The sequence below is a fragment of the Phaenicophaeus curvirostris genome, chromosome 1 (genome assembly GCF_032191515.1).
Source record: "Phaenicophaeus curvirostris isolate KB17595 chromosome 1, BPBGC_Pcur_1.0, whole genome shotgun sequence".
Lineage (NCBI taxonomy): Eukaryota > Metazoa > Chordata > Aves > Cuculiformes > Cuculidae > Phaenicophaeus > Phaenicophaeus curvirostris.
In genome coordinates this window covers 77,444,543-77,465,329 of record NC_091392.1, presented here as the reverse complement: position 1 = coordinate 77,465,329, position 20,787 = coordinate 77,444,543, and positions in this window count along the sequence as shown.

The window sequence follows — 20,787 nt, the reverse complement described above, 5'->3', positions numbered from 1 at the left end:
ATTTGAGGCCATTCCAGCTCTTCCTGTTTGATTGAAGAAATAGTTACTATTACAAAAAGTGGAATATTTTTTATTTAAGCTAAAGTAAAGTTTCGTGTAAGTTATTGTGTTCTTTGAAAGTTAGATGGAATGTCCCTCTGATAGCATGCTTTCTTTCAGTGTTTTTCTAAACATTATTTATTCTTTGAAGATGATAGCGTCTTGTGTTCAGTGTGATCTGTGCTGAACAAATGTGTCTTCTCTAATCACCTCTGTTTGCAGTATTTCCATACCTCAAAGACAAGGTCAGGCAGAGAGCTGGAGCCACCTCCAAATTAGGAAGAGTTTTAACTGTTGTGAAGTTCATAATAACATTAGAATTAGTCCTTGGAGAGTAATAGAATATGCATAGGGTTGGACTGGATGATCCGGTGGGTCTCTTCCAACCTGGTTATTCTATGATTCTATGATTCTATCCACATGGATGTGAGTGGGAAATCCATTCTGTCCCCAGCTCTTGTCTTGCTGCACACGATTGATGGAGATCACTCCTCATGTTGCCCAGCCCTGATAAAGGATGCTCAATTTCTAGAACTCCAAACCAAATCTTAAGAGAGTTTTATTTGCCGGCATTTTTGTTATCACCACCACTGGTCCCTTGGAAGAAGAGACCTCTCTGTGGGAAGCACCCACCTCTCTGTAACCTCCTTTCAGGCAGTTTTAGACAGGGATAAGGTCTTCCCTCAGCCTCCTTTTCTGCAGGCTAAACAGCCCCAGTTCCCTCAGCCGCTCCTTGTAAGACTTGTCGTCCAGACCCTTCACCAGCTTTATTGCTCTTCTCTGGATGCGCTCCAGGACCTCAATGTCTTTCTTGTGGTGAGCGGCCCAAAACTGAATGCAGGTGTGGCCTCACCAATGCTGAGTACAGGGGCAGAACCACTTACTTCCCTGGTCCTGCTGGCCACGCCAGTTCTGATGCTATTGGCTTTCTTGGCCACCTGGGCACACTACTAGCTCACATTCAGCTGCTGTCAACCAACAACACCCCCAAGTCCTCTGCCAGGCAGCTTTCCAGCCACTCTTACCCAAGCCTGTAGTGCTGCATAAGGTCGTTGTGTCCCAAGTCCAGGACCTGGCACTTGGCTTTGTTGAACCTCATCCCATTGGTTGCAGCCCCTCAATCCAGCCTGTTCAGATCCCTCTGCAGAGCGTCCCTACCTTCAAGCAGATCAACACTTCTTCCTAGCTTAGTGTCATCTGTGAACTTAGTAAACTTGTCTCGGCTGGTGCCAGCTCCCGGTCCTGCCAATCTCCCACCAACCCCGCTGAGCCTCGTGCCTGCCCTACCTGCTGCATACAGCCGTGGACAGTCATATCCCCTTGCAGTGGAGCAGCTCCCCAGCTGCAAGCTGGAGCCCACACAGCCTGTGGGGTGTGAGGAGGCTGGGGTGAACATCATGATGGGGTGCACATCATGATGGGGTGCAGTGCACAGGCTGACCCCAGCCAGGAAGGGATGACTGAAGTCACAGAGTCACGGCTCTGGAGTGTGCAACAAGAAGTATAGATGCACCCAGGAGAGGAATTTCAGAGGAAGAATGACCTCCAGTGCTTGTGGGTGCATTTGAAAACCCCAGGCTTAAATATTTGAAGGTGACAGAGCACTGGAACAAGCTGCCCAGAGATGTTTTAGAGTCTCCTTCTCTCAAGATGTCCAAAACCTGCCTGGGTGCGTTCCTGTGCAACCTGCTCTAGGTGAACCTGCTGTAGGAGGAGGCTTGGACCAGGTGATCTCCAGGCATCCCTTCCAACCATGACCATTCTGTGGTTCTGTGATTTATTATCTCTCATGGGGAACTGCTGTTTCACAGGTCCTTACATCTGCTTCCAAGTGCCTGTCTAATGGGAAACAAGCCAAGTCCAACAATTAAATGACAGTAACTTTGGCCACTACTGAGTTGGACTGATTGAAAACATTTTCAGTGACTCATTACTTACGCCTTGAATTACCCGGCCTCTTTAAATTAGACTTAAATGGGGATTAAACAATTTTGTGATTACAGATAGTAACCACTAAAATTCCTTGCTTCTTCTGTCAACTTAGATCTTCAGTGTTTCACTGAGACTTCTTCTCTTAAGCATGTGCTGCTGTGAATGTTGTATCACAGTCACACTCAGGGCACTCTAAATCTGCCACTCGCACTATTATAGCCTCATTTTTCCCATGGGTTCCCATTGCTTTTTAGTCTGCATGGAATACAAATGGCCATTCTTTTGTAACATGACTTACACTGCTATAGCCAGTGCTCATATTCGCCAAATTGTTTTTAAAACATCAGTGCAGTAAAATGCAGAGCAGTTTAATAATATTTCTAGCAATTCAGTACAGATTCCAAAACAGCCAATTTTGACACAACTCCTATTCTGACATGGATCCAAAGTGGCAGTTTTCCAGAGCTGTGGTATAGCAGGTGATTTGGGGTTTTAGGCGAAAATCTAGATGTTCTGTGAACTCCAGCTATTTTCAGTTCTCAGCCACAACACACATTTTTTCTTTAATGTGTAAGCCAGGTGTACGTTGAACTAAATATGCTCATTTCTTCTGGCTGATATCCAGGATCCACAGGGTCAGGCCCCCTCCACCTCCAGCCCCCAAGCTACCTACCCACCACTGCTCTCTCTGTCTTGGTCCTTCCTGAGGATCTCACTGCAGCTTTTCTGAGTGGTCCAGCCCGTCTCACAACCTTTGGGAAATCCAGTTTGTACAGTTGCGCTTAGATATAATACAAAAAAACCAGTGCTCACAATCTCTATTTGCATCTAGTGGGTGATCATGGAAAGTGGTGGGAATTTACCAAGAGTAACTGGATACCTAGATTTGTTTCAGAACTGGTGCACAGCTACATGAAAGCAATTGTCCAGTTGCAGCATCTGACAAGGACATCTTGTTCCTGATCCAAGTCAGAACTTCTTGTTGTGTAGACTTGACCCTTGTTTTGAACAGTGACATAAATGCCTGTGGAAGGTGATTTTATAACAAATGCTAATCTTGGACTAGAAAGAGAAGATGAATTAAAGCTAAGGCAGTGAGGTATAAATTGGAAGATGTGAATTCTGCTCTCGACTTGCCACCCCTATATTTTAGAGAGATGAACTAGAGCTCTGTGGTTTCCGTTCTCCATTTTTAGAAGAATGCTTTTGTATTTCAGCAGTGCTGTTGCAGAGATGAGGTGTGCTACTTGATCAGATATGTTTATGTCTTGTGGTGATGTAATCATAAAAAAAAGAAGTAGGGTAATGGACACATGCAACTTGTTACAGCTCCAATTACAAGTTAACTAGGTTAAGTGTGGAGTTTACAGGGAGCTGAATTTGATTTTAAAACTAATTTGGAACATCATCTTGTTGATTAAGGACTATTTGAATCACAGGGAAGTTAAACATATAAAAGCATCTAAAAGCAGAGTGACACCCGAAATATGTAAGGATTTATTAGAGACCCCTGCTGAGTGTGTCTGGTACCTCTTAGGTCTCCCACATCAGGAAACAGTGAGCTACCTGCAAATGTTGACTTCAAGGGCTGTCAGCTGCCTCAGTTTCCACACACTCCAGCACCCTTTGTCTCCTTGTGGCCTCACTGTTGTTATGGAAATACTGATGTCACTCTGCTTTCTCTCTGGAGCAAGATAAGCAGGAGACCAAAGAGCCTGGCTGGTAAGGACAACCTTAACAACAAGCTTTAATTACAAAACTCCCTGGGCTGACAAACACACTGGTGCTGCTGAGGTAGGAAAGGCCAATCGATTCTTTTCATTATTCAGTGCATGTAAGGGTTTTAAGTAAGGCTGTGAGTTAATGCCTGCAGACACCATTTGCTTTCTGATTTCACCATCCTTTGAATTCACCTGGATGTTTCAGAAGTTTAAGAAACCTCTGTAAACTGTTCACTTCTGAGATAAATTGATTGGCAAAGTCTGTGAAAGATACAAAAAAATCCTTCTATAAATATATAAACAATAAAAGGAGGACTAGGGAGACCATACAGTCCCTATTGGACACAGAAGGAACAACAGTGACAGGGGATGAGGAAAAGGCTGAGGTACTTAACGCCTTCTTTGCCTCAGTCTTTAATTGTAAAGAAAGTTATTCCCTCTGTGTACAAACCCAGGAGCTAGAGGAGCAAAATGAGGATCCCATTATCCAAGAGGAGGTGGTCAGAGCCTTGCTAGCCCAACTAGACACCCACAAGTCTATGGGGCCGGATGGGATTCATCCAAGGGTATTGAAGGAGCTGGCGGATGTGCTGGCCAAACCCCTTTCCATCATCTTCCAACAGTCCTGGAAGACTGGGGAAGTTCCACTGGACTGGAGGCTGGCTGATGTTGTGCCTATCTACAAGAAGGGTCGCAGGGAGGATACAAGGAACTACAGGCCTGTCAGTCTGACCTCAGTGCCAGGGAAAGTCATGGAGCAGGTGATCTTGAGTGCTATCATGAAGCACATGCAAGAGAACTGGGTGATCAGGCCCATGGGTTCACAAAAGGCAGATCTTGCCAAACAAACCTGATTGCCTTCTATGACAAAGTGACTTGGCTGCTGGATGAGGGAAAGGCTGTGGATGTGGTCTTCCTGGACTTCAGTAAAGCTTTTGACACAGTTTCTCACAGCATTCTGCTTGAGAAACTGTCAGCCTCTGGCCTGGACAGGCGCACACTCTCCTGGGTGGAAAACTGGTTGAATGGCTGGGCCCAGAGAGCGGTGGTAAGTGGCATTAAATCCAGCTGAAGGCCAGTGACAAGTGGTGCTCCCCAGGGCTCAGTGCTGGGTCCAGCCCTGTTCAATGTCTTTATCAGCGACCTGGATGAAGGCATCGAGTGCACCCTTAGCAAGTTTGTGGACGACACTAAGCTGGGTGGAAGTGTGGATCTGCTGGAGGGTAGGGAGGCTCTGCAAAGGGATCTGAATAGGCTGGACCACTGGGCAGAGTCCAATGGCATGAGGTTTAACAAGGCCAAATGCCGGGTCCTGCCCTTGGGGCACAACAACCCTATGCAGTGCTACAGACTAGGAGAAGCCTGGATGGAAAGCTCCTTGGAGGAGAGGGACTTGGGGGTGTTGGTTGACAGTCGACTGAACATGAGCCAGCAGTGTGTCCAGGTGGCCAAGAAGGCCAATGGTATCTTGGCTTGTATCAGAAATGGCATGACCAGCAGGTCCAGGGAGGTTATTCTCCCTCTGTACTCGGCACTGGTGAGACCACTCCTCGAATACTGTGTTCAGTTCTGGGCCCCTCACCACAAGAAGGATGTTGAGGCTCTGGAGCGAGTCCAGAGAAGAGCAACAAAGCTGGTGAGGGGGCTGGAGAACAAGTCTTATGAGGAGCGGCTGAGAGAGCTGGGGTTGTTTAGCCTGGAGAAGAGGAGGCTGAGGAGAGACTTCATTGCTCTCTTATAACTACCTGAAAGGAGGTTGTAGAGAGGAGGGTGCTGGCCTCTTCTCCGAAGTGACAGGGGACAGGACAAGAGGGAATGGCCTCAAGCTCCGCCAGGGGAGATTTAGGCTGGACATTAGGAAAAAATTTTTCACAGAAAGTGTCATTGGGCATTGGAACAGGCTGCCCAGGGAGGTGGTTGAGTCCCCTTCCCTGGAGGTGTTTAAGGCACGGGTGGACGAGGTGCTGAGGGGCATGGTTTAGTGTTTGATAGGAATGGTTGGACTCGATGATTCGGTGGGTCTCTTCCAACCTGGTTATTCTATGAGACATTGCTTAGCCATCATCTCCCTTGTCCCTGTCTTTTTCGAGAAGTGTGTGAAGAACAGCCAGCAAATGTTCTCCTTCCTCTGAAAGCTCCTTCCTTTTCTGCTGGATTTCTCTGCTGAGGCATTGAGTCCAGCAGTCAGGAGGGGTGCAGTGTGGAAGGTAGGAACTACCTCTGCTCTGTACAAGCTGTGTCGTATATTCTTCATGGTATCTTGCATCTGTTTATTTGTTAACTCCCCTGAAAAGGGTTTGATTTGTAAGGTGTTATGTAATTTCGCCACAGTGCTAACTTCTCATGCTGCGATTAAAGCACCCTGTGAATCAGAATGAAAGCCATTTCTGAGTGTAAGAAAACAGTGGTATGCTGCAGAGATCTTTGTGTGATAAGTTGTTTCCTGTCGTGCTACTTAGAAAATTGGCTTAGATGAAGCTAGGTTACATACTGTAGATGGCAGAAGGGGATCACAGTATTGCCAGTGGATCAAGCACAGGGTTAGCACTCAGGAGACCATTGTGTTCCCAGTTTTGCTGCTGGTCTGCTCCATAATATGTGGAAGTCATGTCATGTTCATGTCTCAGCTTCCCTATCCATAAAGTGGAATAATTTTGCCTAATTTCTGAAACACTTAGAAATATACTAATGAAAACCACTGTATTAGAATAAAGTATTGCAATTATTCTTATTAACTTCATTTCCTATAGGCAGAATATTTTTAAGTTAACATCTCAGTACTACAGCTTCCTTTGTTTATATAGAATTATAACTTTTATAAATATCTGTTTTCCTTTCTTAGAATTGTTTCTTAGTAGTGGGATACTGTTGCTATTTTCTCTATCCATGAAAGTGCGGTACCCTAAGTTATCTCAGACTCCCCCACAGATTGAGATTACTCATAGTGTACAAGCATAAATAATTTTGGTTGGACTTGATGATCCTGTGGGTCTTTTCCAACCTAGTGATTCTGTGGTTTTGAGAGAAATTGATGGGACCATTTCACATTAAGACCTACAAAATCAAAATATTTTAGTGCTGCTCTTATGTGCAAAATATTTTAGTGCTGACATTTATTCTTAGATAAATGAAAAGCTATAGCAGTTTAAATTCAGCCTCAGTTGAAATTGATGTTACATCTACATATGGGGCCTCTGACACATAAGTGTCATAGGAAGAGAAAGATGAGGGCACACAGCAACCACATCTACTGGAACTCAGTGCAAGGTGCAGAGGGAGCAGGGGGTGCCCATAGCATTGTTATGCCACCAGTGTGAATTTGGGGCTACTTTGGTCCATGGTAACCCCCGGGGAAAGCACTGAGTACCTATATCGATTGCCCTTCCAATAGATCTTGGATATAAAATAGCATAGCAGTACACTTAAATCACAAACACAGATTACACTTAGCAGACTATAGCAATTGTAGTGGACAGTGGAATCACAATACTTAAGTGTTTCTCGTCACGGATCTCTATAAGAAACTCACTATCACAGTGATGGGCATCCTCTGCTGCTGGGAAGTAATATGTGTTGAAAGGCAGCATAAGCCCAGGACTATGGTGCAGTAGGATAAATCAGCATGTGTTATGTGAATGTGGTAGCATTCTCTTTCAAACATGCACATTTGCCGAATGTGACAGGCCCACTGAAATCAACAGAAGATCTTCCAGATTTTGCAAAATTAACCATCTGCATAAAACTTTGAAGGATCTGGAGCATCTGAAACTTCGGAGTCCAATTCTTTCTCAAAACTTTTTAATAACTAGTGATGTAATGTCTGCTCAGTTAATTATATTTTGATTTATACTCTGCCAAAATTGCAATTGTTACAGGGTGTTTGTAACAATTATACCCAGAAAGTTCCTTTGGAGGAAAATGAACAGAGGGTATTCGGGCAAAAGTGTTTTATGTAGCATGAAAGGCAGTTGGCATTAGAATTATGCATGCTTCAAAAAGAAGAGGTTATTATAATATTTAACAAAGTGGGTACTGTCTCTGCAAAAATTGATTTTCAGACAACAGTTATCAGAGCTACTGCTCATGCATCTGGGAAACGAGTGGGAAGAGCAAATCTGACAGATTCTTGTTTTGCTGCCTTTTTCTTTTCACACTCTTCAGTTACTATTTCAGCATCTAACAAGATTTTCCAAATACTAATTGCTGTAATTGATTTGTGTTCTCAAGTGCATTGTGGCACCTCTAGTAAAGTTAAAAACTAGCAAGTGTAGGTTGTTAGTGTTGCCACTAGACTCTAATTATATAAGGTTGCCTATGGGAGTTTTACTTGGAAATGCTGAGGAAAATCACAGTCTTTCAGACTTTTGCAGGCACAAAAAAAGGTAAGTTACTTCAAAAACTTTATTTAAAAACAGCTCATCTCCAGAAGATGTAGGAGGCACTTTCTGGGGTCAGGGCATTAAATTATGACTTTCTACACTTTTAGAAATCCGTGTGTAATATGTTCATTTGTATGAATTACCATTTGTAGGCTCAACATCTTCTGGGTTTTATACTTGTGTTTTCATTCAGACAGGGATTTTTGAAAGACCTTCATTTCTGTGTAGAAATCACAGTTTCAGTTTGTGAGTCTGTCCATAAATGCAAATAAAACATAAAGCTACCAAATTAAATTCTGACTTTTCTCTGGTGAAAAATTAAAAAAAACCCTTGTATTTCCATAATTCACAACACATTATAAACACTTCTTTTCTTCTCATATCTATGCCTTTCTTGGATTTTTTTTTAAACTCATTGATATCTGATACTACTGACTGACTGCAGAGCCAGAAAGCTCTTTAAAGTAGATTGTTATATTCCTGGTAGCAAGACAGAACAGAATTGGATAGAAAAAGATGTGCTTATTGTTTTTATTTTATATATGCATCTGCACGTAGAAAAAGCACTCAGGAAAGCAATATGTCTCGGTAAGTATTTTTAAGGAAGTTATAGTTTTTCCTTGTTGAATTTTCTAATGAAAGGAACACACTCTGCTACCAAATACAAAATGTTTGTACACATGCAATAAAACTTTGGATTCTTTTAACTACTTAACTCTAGGATGGCCATCTCTTGTATGTAGGAATGTCACTGTTGCTTACAGGCAATATTTGCTGCTGCTTTGCAGTAAGAAATTCATTGTCTAAATAAGGGAAAGCAAAATTCTTCGGTTTCTTGTACTGTGAATTGGGTAAGCACACACAGAGAACCAAGGCTCAGAATTCCTCATCTGATATATACATGTTTTCTTATCAGCCAAAGTAAACCATTGCATACTTTTTCAGACCATGTTCTTCAGTGCTTAATAATGTTATCCTTGGCACAAGCCAAGACTATTTAAATTAAGACTTGGTGTGTAAATCCAATCCAAGTAATTTTGAGTAGAAGCCAGACCTGGATAAGCATAGACTAGCTCTTTCTGACCCCTCAGCAAAGGTACTCCGGTTTCTTAACAGAGGAACTTTAGAGGTTCATTTCCTGTGGGTGAGGACTTGGACGTCACAGGGGAGTATTTCCAGAAGCATGTACAGTTCAGTCTGCGTTCTCTGTGTCGGAATCACAAATTCAAAATGTTGACTGAACATTCTTTTGTTTTGATTTGTCACAATAATAATTTTATCTCTCTTCAAATTCATGCAACCACATACTCTGAGTTTAACAGAAGTTTTGGGTTTTGTTTAACTTCCAGATACTCATTTGAAGAGTGATAGAAAAAAATTGTGAAACTCTATGTTGTGGACTGTTTGCAGTGGCTTCAGAGAGAAACTAAATACTGTGAAATCCCATTTCTAAGTAGAAATTAAAGCTGAAAGAACAGGTGAGAGGAAAAAGAAGTAGAAAGATGAAGAGGCTATGAACAACTGTATTTTTTCTACTGAATTGCTATGATAATCTCTAGTAGTTCAGCTTGCAATATATATATCTTTCTTTCACAAATGACAGAAAATGTGGTGGAGTTTGAAAGGAGCTAGTCCAAGAAACACAAGAGAAAGGAGGCCAGTCTGTTCAAAGGAGTCACTAGAAAGGGAGAGATGAGAAGATAAAATGGAACATAGAGAAGGATTGCAGTTCTTTATTCTGTGCCCACTGGTGCAAGACAGGGTAAATAAAAAGTCTACAACATTCAAATGGCTGGGTAGATGTATAACTCCATACTCTAAAACAGAAACATAAGGGGAAAGGTTATATACTGGTGCATCTAGTTGCTACCATTGACAACATGCCACTGAGATCAGTATACCTACTTATTCTTCTGCAGTTGCAGACCAATCAGAATTTCACTTGGTATTCACACACATCATCTTGATATGGAAAGAGCCTTTATGCCAAGGGACAAAGGTAAGGATAATGAATCACTATGCATTTCTATTTTGTTTTATTCCCAAGACTGATTCAGGAATCTGATCCACTCAAAATCTTGATCTGGTTTCAGAAAGACCCTTAAAAGTATGCACTTATCATTGAGGGTGCACTCGAAAGCATAAGATTGATGGAAAATCAAGACAACCATCTACTGACGGGCAGAGCTACAGGTATGTTCATAAATATATGCATGAGCTTATCTATGTATTTCTAGCTATCTTAGGTAACAACAGAATACAGTGCACTGTTTCAGCAGGAGGTTTCAGTGTATGTGGGGAACACATTAGTCTGGCTGTCGGATCCAGAAAAAAAAAAGCTGGGACACCAGCTTTTCACTTGAAGATGAAAGTCGCTCCAAATCCAAAGGAGCCAAAGGGTGCTGATCATGAGGCCACTGCTTGAAGGCAAATGAGAATTAGAAGAGGTTTCCTTTTATGCTGGCAGATTCTCTAACATTGTCATTGAAATGGCACATAAAGAGAATAATGGAAAGTCAGGTGGACCCGACCCATGTTTTGCTGTTCTTGCCTAGTCATAAGTCCGTTGGACTGGGGACAAATAAAGACAAAAATAATCCATCAGCAAATGTTACTCATTTCAGTATGAAAGAAACTAAACATGAAAAGAGTCCACCTTCCAAGAAGATATTTTTTATAAAGAAATAAACCAGTCTTCCATTACAAATGAGCTTTTCCAGAAGAGAAGGGTGGGAAACAAGAGAAGGAAAAATGTGATCACAAAAACATTTTGACCAAGATGAATTTGTAAATGATTTCAATGAAGAGATACTAATCTATGCATATAATTTGGGCTTAGTCATAATGGTCTCAGTGATGAAGACCATGGAAGGTCAGGCAAATGACTCAAATATAGATTATATTGTTCTGAAATCTTGTTACTGAAGCACTGTAAGGTCGGGGTTTCAGACTTAGTGGACTCCAGTATGAAAAACTTCCGTGATATAGCAGGCAAGCTCTTCACTAATTCAGGTTTTGCTTCTTCAGTGAAGCCAACTCTGTTCACCTTTGGCAACTGTAAGGCTGCAGAAGTTGCACAAGCAATGTTGAATCATTTGCATTCTACCTTGGCAGTGCAAAAACCTGGAGGAGAAAGTGTCTAGCATATGCCTATGCGAAGACAGGTTCAGGAACAGATGCAGAGACTCATAACTGACATTTGCAGCAACAAGGACTAAAATATTGCAGAAAGAAAAATAAATTGCCTGTGCAGTTGCAGTGGGTAACCACATTATTAAGAAAGAGTTTACCCTCTGGCATGAAAATCGAAACCAATGCAGCCAGTTCTCAAAATCACAACCAGAAAGGGAAGCTGAAACAAGATCACCAAAGAACATCCCCTTGAGTTCAGAAGCTTGGGATGTAGCCAAAATGTTACCAGATTCATGGGCCTGGCTGTGATTGCATTATGGCTCAGAGATTATTATCTAATCTAATAAAAGAATGCCACAAGAAAGCAATAGAAGGTAGCAATGTTAGCAAAGCAGGTTACACTGCCTCTAGGTTATTGTTAGAGGAGTCCAGTGGTCCCACCTTCCAAACGTTTTCAGAAAGATGTCAAGATCCAACTTCAAGAGAACCTAAAGAAATTGCTTCAGCTGGTCCTAGTCAGTCATTTCCATTATTTTATGAACATTTGCATAAGCAGTAGATATACATTAGGGTTACAAAGAAGGTCAGTGAATTGAGAACTCACACATTTTGAATGCATCTTTTTACCCAAGACTGATCATGTTTGCACTAGCATTATATCTGGAATGACTCTCTTGGGTTCAGTAAACAAACTAACCCTCTGCACCCTAAAGGGTTCATGCAACAGAAATAGGATCATAGTGAAGCAACAGCATGGGTCATGGGTGACCTGGGCTGTATCTTCCCAGGTGGCTCAGATTCCTGCATGGGCAGATTTTGCCAATATAATGTTTCTCAGCAGGAAACATGGTTTGTGCCAGTAGTCATGCTGTATTTTCCATCATTGAAGGCCCTCAGAAAGGATCCTGTGCAATCAACTCAGTGAATAGTTTTGTCCAACACAGCTTCTTTGTGCTTAATTTGGTGAAGCCCAGCATCAGATCCTTTCCATGTGTTTGTAAGATACAGTGATAGAAATAAAAAGTATCAGATAACAAAATTCCTTTTGCAGTGAACAGGAAAATTTTCATGGAGAAAAGCATTCTGCACAGCTGGAGGACCACACAGATCAACCTCATTTGCCAGACTTTAGCAATGATCTCATTTCAGTGCATGATGCAGTTAAAACACAGAGGTCTAATCAAAGTTTGCTTTGGATGGAGAAATAGTACCAAGAGCAGGGAGAAGCTGAAGGATTGTTTTATTGTGTGGTTATCACCCTAACAGAGCTAGGAGACAGACTTCTTAGATTGTAGTTTAGTTCCTTTGGAAACATTACCTTCTGTTTCCTTCCAAACACACAAGTAAGTACTGTCAAGAGTTCCTAGGAACCTCCAATTGGAGTAGTTAGAAAAAGACACAACAATCACAAAGTAAGTATTGGAGGCAGAGGGAACCAAGCTAATCTTTATATGTGGTAATGAGCCATCTATCTCCTGCATGTAAGTAGAGATGATTCACTATGGCAGTCTGTATATCTTACACAAAATAACCACAGGCTTTCCCAATGTAAGGTCTTTCGTGAAGTTGTACTCTGCTTGGACTTGTGCTTATGGCAGGAACTGCTGAATGTGCCACTGACAGAATGGAAAACTTTGTGTTAAAGAAAACTTCTAAAACAAAATTTTTGCTTCTGGACTCTGAGGAAATAAAAGTCTCTGAAAATAATACGTTGTTTTTCTCTGCAATTAGGTAAAAAGTTACTGCCCACAGTACCACTAGGTGAGATGTAGTATTTCTGTAATCGTTGTCTACCCACACTTTAAAGTTCTTCACGTAAGCAGGGGACTGGAGTATACATTGGTTGCTCTTGTCAGGTGGAGAAGGAATTTTCTTCAATGGATTTAGATCGCCTCCTTGTGAACAGACAGGTAGGGAACAGAGCCTTGGTAGCCCAGGAAGGTAAAACAGACTATGCCTAATAAATTGCAAGAGTGGAAAAACTAAGAGATTGTCAATGTCTGCATTTGGGGCTTTTTAAAACTGTTATTCATGCTGCTTTCTGTGATTTATCTCATCACCTGAATTCATCCCCACCTACTTGAGTAGTTTTTTCTTCCAGCTAATCTCAGAAATGTTGACTATCTAGCTTTGATACAATTCTGTGTCTATAGAAGCCAGCAAAAGGAATTTTAATGTTTGTTAATGTCAGTGAATCAAGACCTTGCTCAGACTGCTTTACTGCATGCAAATTGGGGAGGAGTGGAAGGGTTCCTATTACCTTACTCACTCTGTTGCTTAACAGTGTTCAGCGAAATCATCATCAAACCATATCTCTAGAGTCGGTTATTGGTCTGCAGGTGAAGCCGCAAGGACTCAACAGCAAACCTGTTTCCCAGGACAGGTCGTCAGTTTAATTTTGTATTGCAAAATAGCATGAATTTCTAAACACCTATAGCCAAATTTTCAATGGAGATATAAATCAGCTGGTAGGCTGTTACCATGAGTGCTGGGGGATTTATTTGTGTGCCTCAGTTGCAGCAGCAGCAAACCAGAATTTGAAAGTCCTAGCTGAGCTCCATCCATTACTGCGGTGCTTGAAATACATCAATCTAATTCACTGTCCTCAGTCAGCCAGAGGTCTCCTTTGTAACACAAATGATTTCCAAGTTTTGCTTTCCCACTGAGGATATTATTTCAGATTATATTTCCCCAAGTGTATTAGCATGCATTTTCCAAGCTGAATCCTGTTTTATTTTCAGCCCACATTTCAAATGCCTGTGTGTTATTCCTCTGTCATCATTCATTTGCAGTTCTTCATCTCATATGTTTATTTTCTTAAACTTTAGTTTATATATAAATGGATTTAAAAGATTACTGCACACCTTCCCAAGTTTAGCATGCTCTTGGCTAACCCTCCTTTCTGTTTGTAGGCACATAATCAAAGAACAGAAATTTACAGGAGACCTGAAGAGGTTTCCTGGTCTGTTCCCCTGGTCCACCATAGCCTAGGCACTACCTAAATCATTCCTCACAAACATTTGCCTGGTCTCTGCTTAAAAGTCTCCAAAATTAAAAATTCTGTGATTTCTCTAGACATTTTACTGTCCTATTCTATTTACCAGACTTGCCAATAGAAAAAGTGTCTCAATGTTTAGTTTAACTTTCTCCTGAAAGACTTGAAATGTCAGAATAATCACCACTTTGATCCTGCATCTTAACCAGTTTTCATTCCAGTGTCTCATTTCAGGCTGACCAGAAATCCACACCCCATTAAAGATGTGCTTCTGAGTAATTTTCAGTGAAGGTAAAAGAAAGGTATATTGCCCATTCCTTAATAGTCTCATTTTTACTTTTGCTTGTTTGTTTGTTTTCCAGGTTTAGCTTGAGCATGGTCCGTAACAAAAGAGTATTTCAGAAGAGATCTCAAGGAAAGCTTTGACTTGACATCTAAAATGTTGAACAGCACATCAATTACAATAGCTAATAACAACACAAAGACATCTTAGGAAACATTTTAGGCAAATGACACAGCAAGAGCTGATTCTAAGAAATCTCAGTTGTATTTGGCAGTGTGGTGGTTGTAGGTCAATTCTTCTATTTTTATTTTTAAAGCAGTAGTTCACTGCTGGTAAAAGGAGTCAGCCTGACAGGCACTGTGACTTAGCCTGCACCCTTTCAGAAAACAGAGTGTGGTTTACATTCATCTGACTGTTCCTTCACACCCCTCAGTGTGGGGCAAGTGTGGACTGATAAATTCGTTATTATTATCTTCATGCCTTTTCCTTCCTGTTTTTCTAACCACAGACCACTATGAAGAATGAATAATATTTTATATCTGCAGCCATCAGTCACTGGGCACATTACTACAACTATCTTTTCACTTATTGTGACTCACTGAATAGCCATTGGTTGTTAACAACTTCTGGAAACCACGGGCTTCGGCTGGATCTCATCCTGTCTCTCACAGACCAATTCAACACACAGAAAGACAAAGAAATCTTTCCATTGACTTTAAAAAGCATTAGCTTGGGCCATCTCCACAGATGTCTCCTTCTATCATGATATTCTCAGCCACTTAGCTGTTACTTGTAACCTTTTAGAGTCGATCTGTCACTTAGGCACAAGTAAAGCTAAACGTTTCTTCAAAAATGCCCAAAATTGTATTTTAATTTTATCTTAATCCACAACTATTTCACACTGTTGTGTTGCTGAAGACAGTCAGGCCCCATACACGCCAGAAGTTTTTAGCAGGATTACATTAGCACAGGTCAAAGATGACCCCTGGAGGACAGATAAGTGCTAACATAAGGTGTACTGGAGGTATAGATGTGTTCTTAAAGAGAGATTCCACAGCCTTTAACCAACTACCTTACAGATTTAGATTACTAAATGCTTTTTAGGAGTTCACGAACAGGGAACCAAGGTTGGCAGAGAGACAGTGAAAGGCAGAACTAGCACTAGTTCTCTTACTGGGGTCAAGGGAAAGCTTTGCTTAGCTTCTCTCTGTTTGAGCCACTTCCAAATCTCTCTCCGGACAATGGGAAACTGCATGCGTCAGCTGATCTCAGAATGACCAGTGTCTGTCTTTGTCTCTTCCAACCTGGTTATTCTATGATTCTATGATTCTATGATTCTATGATTTGTTAATTACCTTTTCTCACTTACTTCCTTTCAGGCCATTCTTTCTCACTGTCTTTTCTGCTCCTTCACATTTTTTCGCCCATATCTCTTTTCACTTCCATCTACACCATTCCATGAATTGATTTGTTTGTTATAATCAATTTATTTACATATTATTATTTCAATTTTAGTACCACCAGTGGCCCTGAACAGAGTTCCCATCATATAGTTTAAATGTCTAGCAAGAAACAGTCCCCACCCTGTAGAATTTATATCATGCATGGGCAAGAAAAAATAAGCAAAATGAGTTAGTTTCCTAAGGTCCTGTATTGTGTCAGTGGCAGAGCAGAAATTAGCATTGAAGTGTCTCAGCTTAGTCTCCTGTGTCACAGCTTAGTTATTTTCTATTATATCTGTTACTTTTCATCTTCTTTCTGTGTGTGAAAGTACATATTTTGTTCCAGGCAGTCATCTGCCCATGCAGGACCAATCTGGGGAATGGTAGGCAGAGTTTTTGCATTAGTATTGTATGATATTGTCTTCCAACACCCTTTCCCAGAGCTTGCTACACAAAATTGAAGCCTCTCCTGGGATTTGCATATAAAAGTGCTATGCTGTGTCTGCTTTTGCTCCAAAGCCTTAATACATTTGGTACACTGTATTGAGCAAGGCTGAGCCTGTTCTCAAAGCCAAACATGTCCACTGCTTTATGAGCATGTTCATGAGCTTTTAGCACTCTCTGCAGGAGAGTCCGAATGCTTTCTGCTCTTTAAGGTATGTTGTAGCTCCTTTATGCATATGACATAGGCATATGACACAGGTATAAGAAGAAAACACAGCCTGTGCTATTTACATACCTTGGGTTCAGCTTACTTAACCACTCTGAGTCCTTGTTACAACCAGTCTTGGGGATATAAAGTCACTGAGCCTGGCCTGCTTAACCCAGTTTCTCACATCACAATACAACTCTAACACCAGCCACTCCTCCCCTTACTACAGCAACTGGGGAATCTCTGGAATTAACTAATTTCTGGAATAATTTTTTTCAGAACTGTGTTGCTTTTTGAGAACAAGATATGAAATTATGTTTTTAACTTCTTTCACCTTGCCTTTGCCACCTCAGCTGTTGTTGGAAACTCTACAGACACACTTCCAAAAGCTCATATATGAAATAACCACGGAAGCCCATGCAAAAAAAGCACCTCTACAAGACTAATCCCAAGAGGTTATCCCCTCTCCCTCCTCCTTTTTCCTAAATAGTCTCCTCACTGGATCTAAACATAGGGTATTATCACTTCAACAGTCACCAGGTAAAAATAAGCCTGTATGTTCAGTCACTTGAACAAGTGCTTGTTTAAACAGTCCTTTTCCAGCCCTGCGGAAAGAAAGCTAAATTTATAATCAGTAACTTTGTCAGAGTCAGTCTGGGCCATATTAGCATCTAAGAAAGCAAAACAAAGAAAAACCCCAAACCCAGCACACAAGCTTATTTGAGTGGCAAACAGAAGGCATAAAATTAAGAAAGAATCTTCATGGATGGTTTCCTCTCCACAGAAAATCCCGAGCTTGGAGACATTTTGACAAGCCAGATGCTGGGGTTGTATGATTATAGGTGCTGCTGTCAGTAGATTTATTTTGTGGGTCTCTTCGGAGATTATGTCCAGTTCCGTGGTTTTGTATTCTGATGCAGGGCGCGTTTTGTATTTCGATTGCGTATGTGTTGGAGATATTCATTAAGCTTTCAGAAGGATATTCCATAGCTGTAAGCCTTTTAAATCACATACAATGTGTTTCTTATTTCCCTATGGCATTCTGCTTGCATCTGCTTGGTATGTGGAGCATCCAGGCTAGCTGCATTTCAGTGGACTGTTTGTCTCCCAGTGATGGAGCACATGGCTGATAATACAGGGACATGTAAGCATTCACGGTGCTTTTCTTTTTAAAGCACGTGTCTAACGTTTAACACAGTCAATACTTTTAGAGACAAAAACAAGACAGAATTGTCCTCTGTACCCAAGAAGAAGGGGGACTATTAGAGCATTTGTGCTTGAGGAAATGTTGCATTTAAAGTTCATAGAAAATAGACTTGAAATTCCTCCTCCTAAGGCAATGATGAGGATTCAGAAAGAATGTTGATTATGTTTGTGAGTTTATCTGCTAGCAAAAACCCTGAATCTGTCTCAGTGGCTACAGCATCAGTGCATTCCTCCTTACTAATGAAATAGATTATCGAGGGCTGCAGCAGGCAAGCAGGGTGAAGCCTGAGGAGAGAAATGCTGCAAGTGTATGTGAGAGAGAAATCCTCCTGTTCTGCCCTTTTTTCCTTTTCTGCACTCACTGCAAAGGAGCAAGGAGAAAAGCCTAAGTGGGTTGGGATTCTTTAAATTCCTTAGATACCATGCAGCTGCCTAAATGCCCTTGCTTCTGCCAAGTGTTTTCCCACAGGTCACTAAGCATCTGAACATCTGCTGCTGGATAGACATACTTCACTCTTTTCCCTGGCCAGGCTGAGTGCATTGAACCCTAGTTAAGTTCTATTACTCTCCACAGGAGCTCTCTGTGTAGTTCATCTGCAGAATAGAGTCTAATCAACATTTTTATTGCACACTTTCTAGGTGAGGCTCCACATGCAGAGGCCAGAAAAGGAGTTCTTTCCTTGCCTCATGCTGAGCACTTGGATGAAGTTGTTAATATCCATGGTCAGACCTCTCTCCAGCCCAAGCACATTTGTATTGATGTCTCCGAAGCAGATGGTAAATACTGAGGTCAACAACTTCAGAAGAAGAGACTAAGACAACCTCCCTTCCACAGATACCTCTGTGGTTGAATTTTCAGCTCAGAAGTGGTAATCATAGCACATAGAGTGGGGACTGAACCTGACATAATCTATTCCTTTTGTAGAAGGACGTACCTTTCAAGCAGGAGCTTTCTTGGCTCAAACAAAGCTCCAGAACAGAAGTCATTGGTGGGAGGCCTAAATGGCAATGGATGCTCTCCTATAGAAGACTAACATTATGTCACCTACCATTTATTGGCGACTGCATAGGCATCTGCCCTAGGTTTTTGGGACACTGTTTTGGTATGCCTGACTGTCCACATATGTAAATTTCTGGGTGCCTTGCTCAATCAAGGACTCTGAATTTCATTGAACACTTTGGGTGCCTGAAAGCTATGTATCTTTTCATGAGTCTAGTAGTCTTCCTCTTAGGACTAGGTAAACCTTCTAGAAGAGCGCCACAGAGTTATCAGAACAGCTGTTCTCTTTGCCTTCCCTTTTCAGCAAAAAAAGGACACTGGCTTCTGTATAAAAGGAATACTGGGTGTTCTGCTCTTTCATTGGGACATTCTGCTATTTCCAAAATGAAAATATTTAGTGAGAGAGAGGCTCAGCTGCATTAAGCTATAATGCTTCATAAAACTTGTGAATGTCAGTTCATATTCACTAAGGTACTGCCATGGTCTTAGTATTTGTACTGCTTACTAATGTTATTCAAAGATTGTAAAAACTCAGTGTGATGCTTTTTAATGGGGAGAACTGCAATGTTTTGGTAACCCATAATCTTAGCAAGACATAACTGTACCCATTTTGTTTCCCCACTTAAAATTTTGCACAGCATGATGGAGCAGGAGGCGCCATCAAATGGGCTCAGTATCCCCTTTCACAAATAAAGCGTGTACAAAGTGTGTCAGCATTTCAACTGGGGCCCTTCTCCTGAAGGCTGTTAATTAGTGCAGAACGCAGACCTCAGTTCTTTTGCCAGGGTAGATGAAAATGATTTTGGAAGACAGCCCAGACAGAGGAATTTGTCATAGGTTAGAACTGTTCCAACTCCAAGAACCAAGTGTACAGCTTATGCAAATCACTTCGCTAAACACAGATTCTGTGTTAATTTTTTTAAGGCTTTTTCTTTGACTAGCAACAGGAGCTCACTTGCCAGTTCTTGTCTGAAAATAAAAAGAAGTGATTCCTTCTCTGCACCCAAAAAAAAGGAAAACGTTTCTAGCCTAAAACTTGTCAAGAAAGAGCTGGAATGTAAGAATAAGGCAAATGTTCATAGGAAGTAGAAATGGAAAAGCCCAATGACATCACCACTCCATCTGCCCAGGGCCGTCAGATTCCTCAGTACAATGTGCTCCACAGTACATTGAAGATGAGGCTGGAAGAAGCACTGAGCTGTGCCTCAGACTGCATTGAAGAAATGCATCTACAAATTGAATATCAGACCATTTTCCTTATAACTGGCAGGTGTCGTAACTGTTCCTTCCAACAGACCTATTCATAGCACCTGAATGTAGGTAGCTCTGGCATCTCTTTCAAATTATTAATGCTGAATTTTGTCAACTGTTATCAAGGGATTTTTTAGTGCTTTAAGATTTGCCAAAGTGACATTCAAAATATTGACAAAATCAGAAAAAAAAAGACAGAGCTTGAATGTGAATTGCCGAGTTTCACATTTTAAGTTTTCCATGTGTGGATACATACTTACCTTGGAAATGAAATTCAGCTCCAAAAGGAAGACCTCATACACCTTGTTTGATGTCACTACTTTTATGCCTCATTTTAGAAGCTCCTGAAAAGACCTCTAAATAGCAATACTCTACAGGGACTGGCAATCATCAGTGTTCAAGTCAGTACAGAGCATCTGAGAGACTTGCAATGCGATCATTTGCGGTAGGAAGTTTCTGCTCATTTTCTTTAGAAGACACTTTACATTAGAGTTGAGTGACTTTGTCATCCCAGAATACAAAACCTCATTAGATTAATTTTATTTTGATTTTATTTCCATTGTACCACCTTGAAAACTGGGTTTGAAACCTAAGGGGGAATCATTTCATTTTGTAACCATGTAAAAACTAAATCACGCTATCCTTTATAAATCTGGAGATTCAAATGGGAAAATATCCTCAAAATATAACAGGTGTTTATACTTAGGGATTAACATATGAGCCACCTATCACAAGGATCTGAGTATCTCTTAATT